Source organism: Lontra canadensis, unplaced genomic scaffold (assembly GCF_010015895.1).
Source record: "Lontra canadensis isolate GAN:19392208 unplaced genomic scaffold, GSC_riverotter_1.0 scaffold2, whole genome shotgun sequence".
Lineage (NCBI taxonomy): Eukaryota > Metazoa > Chordata > Mammalia > Carnivora > Mustelidae > Lontra > Lontra canadensis.
The window spans coordinates 4472289-4482636 of NW_022630996.1; the positions used below are offsets into that span (position 1 = coordinate 4472289).

A 10348-nucleotide genomic window follows, 5' to 3' on the forward strand; every position below is an offset into this window, starting at 1 on the left:
GGTTTCAGCTCAGGTCATGATCTCAGGGTCATAAGACTGAGCCCCACCATCTGGCTCCACACTCAGCATGGAGTGTGGTTGGGATTCTCTGCCTCTCCTCTCCTTCTGCCCTTCCCACTCGCACTCTCTCTTACTGAATTATATACATAAATAAAATCTTTTTAAAAAGAATAAAATAAAATATACTATGGAGAATAAAGCATGAATATAGATCATTCCACCACAAAAGAGAATTCAGCCCGTGACTGAGGAACATCCAATTCATATGTACTCAAAGGTCAGAGAGCAAAGCTTGGGGGGTAGCAAACCAGAAAAGCTTCCCTGAAGAGAAGCCATTTGAATTAACCTTTAAAAGTTAAATGGGGGGGGGGGTGTATAGGATTTTCACAGGTAGATATAGGGATAAGAAAGCACATTTCAGTATGTCAGGGAGAAAGCTCCTGGTATGTTGGGAACCAGGTTAATCCAGATTTTGCTACAAAATAGGATTCTGCTAGAACAGACACAGAGAAGGATAAAATTATTGCCATATTGTGAAGGTCTGTGAGTGCTTAGGGACCCATATTTCATTTCTCACTCAAAGGCAGTGACAGTATGGGTGGAATGGTTAGTTATGCCTTCAAGAGATGAATCTGATAAAGGTAGTTCTGATTAGGAGGGAGGGGAGAGTGTAATGGAGCAAGTGGTGAAGAAGACATTTTAGCAGTCCCAGTCAGAGGAGGACAGTCTACTCTAAACTAGAATCCACAGAAATGGGAAGAAGGGGACAGACAACAGAGACACTGCAGAGGTCACAATTGAAGACAAGCTGCTAATTAAGTTCAAGGGCTCAGCAGAGATGGGGAGTGAAAATTATCTCAGAAGTGGATATAAAAGAAGAAATAGATCCAACTGAGCATAAAGGGGGTTGGTGGAGGGAAAGGAAGAAGGGAAAGGACATTCATTTTGAACTTACTAAATTTGAAATGTCCATGGTACTATCAGGTGGTGATGCCCAAAGTGGAAGAAAACAGAGGTTTAGAATTCTGAGGAAGGTCAACGTTCTGATGACTGATTATTCACATGAAGGTCATAAGTAAAACTATGTGAATGGTTGTAAACACAAAAGGAAAAGGAGCAGATGAATCCCCAAGAAAGAAGATGGTTGGCTAAGGAAAGAGCTGGGCGGGGAGGGCACAGGAGGATGAGCAGATAGTGAGGGAGACACAAGAGGAGCAGCAGAGGGGGGAGAAGAACCTAGTGCAGCATCACAGGACCTTCAGGAAGATCCATGGATGGGCAATTATGAGTGGTGCTCATTTTCCTTTTTTAAAAATCTTCTATCAAGATCAGGTTTTACTTTTGCAAAAGTATTGTTAATCAGTTTTTTTTTTTTTTTAAAGAAATCACTTGTTATCAAGGAAAGCAAATACTATAGAGACATAAGAAGATGAGGGCTGATGGGGCACCTGGCTAGCTCAGTTGGAAAAGCTTGCAACTCTTGATCTTGGGGTTGTGAGTTTGAGCCCCACACTGGGTGTAGAATATTGCTTAAATAAATAAAGAAACTTAAAAAGAAGATGAGGGCTGAGGATAACATTACATTTAAGAATTAGGAACTCCTGTGTGTCCTTTAGAAACACATTTTTTTTTTTTTTTAGAAATGCATTTTAACTGACTGGGGGAGCACAGAGGATTGTAAGGCAGCATGGGGTGGTGGGTGATTCTCAGCAAATGACAAGCAGAATGGCTACTTGAGGGGGTAAAAGAATTGGGGGGACTTTTTTCAGGAAAGAAGATAAGAGGCACATTTGTTGAGGAAAGTAAGGACAGTGAAGAGGGAAAGTTTGAAGATTCGCAAAGAAGTGGAAATCCTTGACAGAGCAGGGCATAGGAAAGAAGCAAAGAGAACCATGAAAAGCCAACAGCCAGTCTTCCAGAAAACCTATCTTCTAATGAAAAAGTGGGGGTGATTCATAGAGGATTTTTGTTTTTTGTTTTAAAGATTTTATTTATTTATTTGACAGACAGAGATCACAAGTAGGCAGAGAGACAGGCAGAGAGAGAGGAGGAAGCAGACTGCCTGTGGAGCAGAGAACCCGATGGGGGGCTCGATCCCAGGACCCTGGGATCACGACTCAAGCCAAAGGCAGAGGCTCAACCCATTGAGCCACCCAGATGCCCGGAGTCATAGAGGTTTTAATGCAAATAGAGAGAAGGTTAGGGACCTCAGTTTGAATGATTCAAAAGGCAACTGAGCTTAAGGAAGGTTTGAGGTTTATGGAAGGCAGAAAAGCAGCCTGCACCCTTCACCAAACCAGAATCAAGTCTTTTCTTCTTAAATCTTGTCATATAGATATAGGTAAACCTCCCCAAGTCAAAAATTTCAGTAGGTCTCAGTCTCAGCATAAAAGAAGTCACATATGGGTTCATCGACCTTAATAGTCACAGGACAGACTAACAGAGTAGGCTACGGCAGAGAACATAAGCAATATATAAATCAGAAACCCCTAGCTTTCATAGGGATTTCCAAAGGTCATCTGCAAATATACAAATCCCAGATAACACACACTGCCACACACATGCACAAACGGACCATGGTCTGTGAGAAGAGTTCAAACACCAGGAAGTCTTGCACAAAAGACAGAGGCTTCCCTGCAACAGACGGCTGGAAAACAAGGACGTGATAAAAAGAAAGGGGAGAGGGGAGGACAGGACAGTGAGAGGAAGGGAGAGAAGGGAAGGCAAGGAAAAAGAAAAAAGAAAGGTGTCTTATAGCATGGAGCCAGAGGAAAATCGAAGCTCCAAATATCTTCTCCAGTCTACTCAACAGATAAAAATTGAACTATGTGTCAGAATCCTTGCATCCAGTTTCCAGAGGATAATTTTAAACTCCAAGAGATCCATCACAGGGAAAATAAAGGTTTCCTGATTCTTTGGCCACATCAAGTCCCACAGGGAACACAGCTGCATTAGCTACACATTTGCTGAGTATAAATCGGTGATGCAAGCCCATTATCTCAGGACCTTCAATCTCACCCTGAAATCCTGTTTCATTGAAGTTATTCTCCTCATCATTAAATATAGCAGAGAGGAAAAGAGCATTAAAAGTGACAAAAAAGATTTAAAGAAGCCATGTCACATTGTACCATGCCCTCTGCTGTAAAGTCTCAGAGGTTTTTCCATTAATTGCAACTCAAGACGCCCAGCACCGTGCACAGCATTCCCCCTCCAGCGCACCTCTCAGCCTAGGGCTGCTCAAGAGCAGTCATGGGTGGACAGCTGTGCACAGATAAATCACTGCCTGCCATATCCAATGCCTAAATTCCACCTGCAGCAGGGAGCACCAGTGACAGAAAATAGGAGGTGAAGAGCATATAGCAAAGGAGATAAGAACCAGAAGAACCCTGATGTGCGCCTGGGCACTGGGGTCACGAAAGCTGCGATGGAGAGGAGGGCCTTCTTACTATGTCTTTCCAGAGAGCAAAACCATGCCAATGAGAAAGACAACAGTAAAGATTGTTCAGGTAACAAGTTTTAAAGAGAAGAGGGATTTCTCATATGATCTCATAGTATTCCTAGTGGCATTCCAAGATTGCAACCCTCTCCTTAAAAAGTAGTGATATAAGCTTTGGTTCCTATGAAAATAGGATGGTGCTCAATATGGAGAGCCCCTCTGAACTGAGCAGCATCTACGGAACCAATCCAGATACCTTCTGTTTTAGCTAGAGGAAGATGGGGAGGGTGAAGGTTGTGGTCTTCATGCAACAGAAGGCACCGAGCTAGATGAAGAAGCATAAGGTGGCGGTGTTCAGGAAGGCCAGGTACTGCAATACAGAGTTGTATGGGAAGGCCAATGGATACTGGAAAATATAAATGCTCTTCCCCATCACCACCCACTGCCAACAGAGGCAAGAGTCCCCCAGGCTAATTTAGCACAAGGTTAACAATGTTCTCTGTAACAACCACTCCATGCTCAATGTTACAGTGATGAACACTGCTTACTGCTGTCACCAGGAACAAAAAAATAAAATAAAATGATAGCCAGGGTGATGGCTCTCTTATCAGTCAATCAATCACTGGAGGTTCTGGAACCATGTCATCTCCATTCATCTCTCCTGTGGACAAGATGGATCCCCCCAGACTTCAAGGTCTATTCCTTTTGGGTGGCTCTGGAAGGTCCTGCATGATGTTTGCCCCCTCTTGCTGCCCCCAGGTGTAAAGGACAGAGTAGAGGACATGGGCTATCTCCTGAGGGTAAAGAGGTTTCTTCTTCTCAGAATAGATGCAAATATTTCTAATGCTTGGTTTCAAAAACCTCCCTGCCTATCCCTGAATTTGTGTGCCCTTCCTCTGCCCACTCTGTCCATGTCAACATTGGTGTGAATAATATGCCAGGCAGGCACTCGCATTTAGCATCCCTTACACAGAGGTTCTACTTCTCTGAGCTGACACCCACATGACTGCACACCTGCTGGCAGCTCTGTGAGGAAATCTTCTCTCAAGGGTCAGAGCTCACATTCATTGGCTGATAGTTTGTTCCAGGCATTGTTCTAAGTGTTCTACACTGTGTTAGTTCTCAGAATGACCTTATGAAATAGGTGCTTTTGGAATACCTCTATAATAGAAAAGTGAGCCAAACCTCTATTAAAGAGGCTAGTTTCAAGTCCTATAACTTGTCATGACCATCAGCATCAAAAAGAACACAGGAGACAATTATACATTATCACACAGGTGACTTTTCTCTTACAACATTTTATAATTAATGACATTTAAAGTGTCATTTCATGGAGGGATCCCTACCAGAAGAGCAATAAAAACAATGGGATGTGGCAGAAGGAACCCCAGACAAGGACTCACCATGAGTTACTGAGTACGTTATTAGCCACTCTGTACCTCAATTTCTCCATCTGTGAGATGCAAAAAGTATCTTTTTTAAAGATCATATTTATTTGTCAGAGAGAAAGAGAGAGAGGGAGAGAAAGCACAAGCAAGGGGAGCAGCAGGCAGAGGAAGAAGCAGGCTCCATGCCAAGCAAGGAACCAGATGCAGGACTCAATCCCAAGACCCTGGGATCATGACCTAAGCCATAGGCAGATGCTTAACTGTTTGAGCCACCTATGTTTCCCTACTTGTTTTATTTTTTGTTTTGTTTTTAAGTTAGCTCTATACCCACCATGGCACTTGAACTTACAACCCCAGGTTGAGAATCACATGCTGTTCCAACTGTGCCAGCCAGGTACCCCAAGTATTATCTGTTCTAAGTCAAGATTGAACTAAAATCTAAGACTAGAATCTCAATTTTTAGAGTAAAAGAAAACATTAAAATAATATTATAAAACAAAGAAATTAGGCTTCAAATTATAGATTAAGAGTCTCAGCTAAGGTCATAGTTAAATGGAGGGAAGACCAAGACCCAAACTGATTCCAGAACCAGAGATCCCTGCCATAGTTAGCAACACATCCTTTACTCTGATCTCCTTTATCCCTAGCTGAAGACAGAGACAAGGTTTTGAATCTTGTCACAAACACAATCTATTGATCTTTAGGCTAGTCACTTAACCTTTCTGAAAGCTTCTTTCTTCACATATAAAATATATGGATCACAAATACATGTGAATATATATCTATACTATCTGCATGAGCATAAGAAAGAATTAAGGTGACGATGACAACTGTTATTATAATAACTACCTTCCTCCTGTGGAGAGACAAATAGTCCAAGGAGAACTGAGGAGAGCACCGGAGATACAGTAGAGGTCAGAGCACCAAATCTTGGACTATCTACATTAACCAGAGGGAGGCAAAGTAAGCAAAGGTTCTATTTTTCATAGGAATGCTGTTCAAAGAGTAAAAACAAATCAGCAATTAGGTGAGTACTTACTTATCCAGGTGAGTGATAAGCAGATTAATGTGTCTATAGGCACATTAAGGCACATTAATTATTTACAGACAAACAGAAATTATTCTGGTTTTATTATATTATTTTATTTTACTATTAAAATTATATAATATATATTATATAAATAAATTATATAATATAAAAGTATATTTTATTCTATTAATATAATAATATTATTAATTAATTACAGGCAAACAGAAATTATTCTGGATCATATATGACAATACTGAAGGCTCAAGATAAAGTAACTTGAGAGTGAGGGAGTATTTTATAGTACATTCCTATTCTGGCCAGCACTATATCCTACCAGCTCCATGCATACAACATCATAGAGAGAGAACAGAATGCAGAAACACAGCATCTCTTTCCAGTTCCCAGCCCAATGGGACAAAGATCCAGGCGGAACCGTTCTTCCAACACAGAGCCCTTGCTATGGTGAATACTGCATTCCTGAGGAAAGGAGAGATGAACTAAGGTGTTTTTTCACCTTGCCTTTCAGTGAAGATGCAAATCCTCAGTAGATAGAGTTTCTAACTGCTCTCTTCATTGACCTTGCTTCTCTGGCTGACATTTGGCCATTTCCTACTGGATCGTGAAGCAATGGAGCAAACTTTGAACTCCTAGTTCTAGAGTTTGGCCACCCAGAGACCTCTCAGTATGGAAGCTCATCCTTCCCATCCACTTCCTACATCTTTGATGGCTTGTATAATTGGAAAGATATGTGCTACCCTAACCTTCAATGCACTCAACAATAATTTACAAGGCATCTCCCATGTCATAAGGACCCTGTGAAAGACACTGGGGATTCAACAGTGAACTAGGTACCTGCCCTCAAAGTGTTTTCATGCACCAATCATAAACTACAACATTACCTAGCCACAAACTTTGTGCAGATTAAGCTAATCCAAACAGGAAAATAACCATTTGTATTTAAATATGCAGTACGTTTTATAGTGATTCTTTTGTTTGTGCTTATTTGTTCACTGCCTTTTACTTCCTCATACTCAGATTTGTCTCAGGTGGAAGCCAAATCTGAGAATTTTGAGTTTTCACAGCTGATCTTTATATGTGTAATGGTGGGGATGCTACAGGTAGGAATCCAGAGTAGATTCTCTACATGGGAAATACATACCTCAAGGACTCTCTCTGAGAGGGATAAGGTAGGAGGACTCCCAGGCTGCAGCTGGAAATGTTATATTCCCATTCCTACCAAGAATTCCAAGAAGAGCTCAGTGGGAGCAGCAGCAGCAAAGCCTTCATTGGGGTACAAGAAAGATGTTGTCTTGTATGTTGTAAGGAAGGAGACATGGGTCATTGAAGGAGATGGAAATGCCATTATGTTTAGGGAATAACCAGACAAGTTTGGCTACAGCAAAGGAAATGGTGGCTTATCAGGCTAGGAAGAGTCCACAGAAGGCCTAGAAAGTCAGGATGAGATACTGGGTTATGTTTTTGGTCAAGATGGAGCCATCAAGTGTTTGAGGGCTCTTATGAGCTAAAACCTAGGAAAAAGTGGTTAATAACATCAACCAATCAAGAAGTCCTGAGATAAGCTCACTAGACATGGCATAACTGAAAGGGCTGTGAACAGGATGCAGGACATAAAAGTCGCATCATCATCCTCTCCCCACCCAAGACATTCAGTACAGTTCTAGAACTCTACTGTTTCAGGGAACAGTAGACACAGAAAGGCAGTCTTCCAGGTGCTTCCAGATGAGGGGTCCGTGGAGACAGATACTGCTGATGCTCTTGCCTTCACTGCTCCCACCCAACCCTTTTCTAGTCTTTTGGTCTACATATGTTTTTAAAATTGATTCCATCAACAGGGGCGCCTGGGTGGTTCAGTGGGTTTAGCATCTGCTTTCAGCTCAAGTCATGATCCTAGGGTCCTGGGATCAAGTCCCACATCAGACTCCCTGCTCAGCGGGGAGCCTGCTTCTCCCTTTCCTCCCCACTCCTCCCTGATCATGCTCACTCATCTCCCCCGTGCTCTCTGTCATTATCTTCATCTCTCTCTCTCTCTCTCAAATAAACAAACTTTAAAAAAATTCCAGGGGCACCTGGATGGCTCAGTAGGTTAAAGCCTCTGCCTTCAGGTTAGGTCATGAACTCAGGGTCCTGGGATCAAGCCCCACATTGGGCTCTCTGCTCAGCAGAGAGCCTGCTTCCCCTTCTCTCTCTGCCTGCCTCTCCCCGCCTACTTGTGATCTCTGTCTGTCAAATAAATAAAATCTTAAGAAAAAAAAATTCCATCAGCCAAAAAAAAAAAAAAAATCATGAGCATGCATCCAACCATATGCATATTTACTTAATATATTGTTTAACATGCATGTGTACTTTACTAATACATTCTGTACATCATAAAATATACACACAAAAAAGGAACTAAAAGGATGAGATAAAAATAAGTGGAAATTGGAGTTGCCACACTTTTCTTTCCACATTCAGTGGATCATTACGCACACAACTCTGGGATGCAAACACCCCAATTTGGAGACTACCATCGTAAGCACTGGCATTCAGGATCCACCTTCTGGGTAAGCAGAGAGGAAGGGTAAGATTATTAAAATTAAGAACAATAGCAAACATATTTTGTATTCCTTCTCTATCTTCTATTGGCCAAAACCTAAAATTATTTCCACATCACACAATTCCTTTGAATTCAACATAGAGCAAACAAACAAAATCATGGGCAGGGCCTAGCGTGGCGGAAAACTCCTATACAACCTCAGCCTTTCATGGGATCAAACTGAAAAGACTCCATGTGGGTGAAATCAGTCATAAGCTGGGCACCAAAGAAGGGAAGGGACAAGATTGGCAGACAGAAGAAAGAAGGAATTTCCAGATGGGCCAAATAACCACAGGCTAGAGTGAAGAAGATATGGAGATGTGGGGAGATGGAAAGAATCTTTCCTGGACTGGAATGAATAGACCACTGACAGGAGAACAGTAATAAGGAGGGCAGTTGTGTGTGGGATGGTGGGACAATCTATGCCACCATTTAAAAAATACTTCAGGTTAACCTCAAAGATAACTGACAACCATTATAGGTCTCCATAAAGTGGTCAGACCCAAAGGATGTTTGGAGAACTCTCATATAGAGGGTGTGAGAGGTCTATTAGGCAATGAGGCCATCATCCCAGCCCAGAGTGGTTTGGGACCCACACTGGGTACTAGGAGCAGTGGAGGGGATGGCAGGAACAGAGAAGGGTGCAAAAAGAATTGATAGGGCATGGAAGGAGTACAAAAGAAAGAGGGAAATGAAAAGAACAGTACCCAAAAGAACAGTACCCAAATTTTACAGGTTCTCACCACTCATGGGCTTGTCCACACATAGTGATTATTGACACTGTTAACTTGAGACAGACCAGCCTTTGTCCAGAGCTTTCCAAAGCATGGTCTTCAGGACTTTTCTCAGCTTGGGGCTGCTTAGCACCAGGATGCTGGAGTGCAAACAGATGCCTGCATAGGTAACCACTTCCCAGGCCCAGTACCAGTGACTCTGGAAGACTGATTTTCATAGCAACAACAATCAGAGACAGGAAATATGATGTATAAAAGACAAGAAAGAAAACAAGTGACTTTCAGGGCCATGGTGTGAGCCTGGGTACTAGGATCACATGCTCCCAGTCTATGTTCCCTCATCCGCCCCAAGTGCTGGTACAGTGAGAACATGAACAAGAGCATGGACACCAAGAACAGGAAGAATGGGATCAACCATGTAAGCATTGTATGAGGTAGAATAAGAGACCAATAGAAGGGTTGTACTGTCAGCCAGGGTGCTGTTTCCTTGGGAACTCTGGGGGGTAAGCATCTGCATAAAAATTCTAGTCCCAGTGGCTGATGAGATGACTCTCAGGCCAGCTAAGACCAGAGAGCCCAGCAGCAGCCTGGGCATTGACTGAGAAATCCTCCACTTCAGCCAGAAGAAGACAGGGTAGAAGAAGACAGTGATCTTCACACAGTAGAAGACAGCAAGCCACACAGTGAGCCAGGAAGTGAGAGTGTTGATGAAGTTCCAAGGGATCTGGTAATAGTCTATTTCAGAGAAGGTCAAGAGGTTGTTCAAGATGGCCACCCCATGCAGGCAGAACTGGGAGGCGGCCAGGGAGGCCACAATCATGTCACCTGCAGGCAGCACCCACATTGCATTCACTCCATGCCCAGCACAATAACCATGAAGCCATTCTGCAACATCGCAGCCATCAACTCCAGGAAGAAGAGGACCACAAATATCAATGCAGGTGAGGAGGACATCATCTCCAGGAGGCTCTGCTCACACTGGGAGACTGGGATACATCCACAAGGAAAAGTGGCCTCTCTGGCTAGGCCACTCTGTTGAGACCAGAGATCCAAAAAGCTTTCTCCTTGGATTCATACAAAAGCCCAGCTAATAGCAAATACCTCCAGTCCCACAGGATTTGAAAAGAAGATCCCTGTGATCTCTCTTGACATGCAAATCACTTC

General features: G+C 42.8%; 1 pseudogene; it reads right to left on the reverse strand.

Annotated features, from left to right (window-relative positions):
* Positions 1 to 9233: 9233 nt before the first annotated feature.
* LOC116872778 lies at positions 9234 to 10138 on the reverse strand (annotated as a pseudogene).
* Positions 10139 to 10348: the final 210 nt, after the last annotated feature.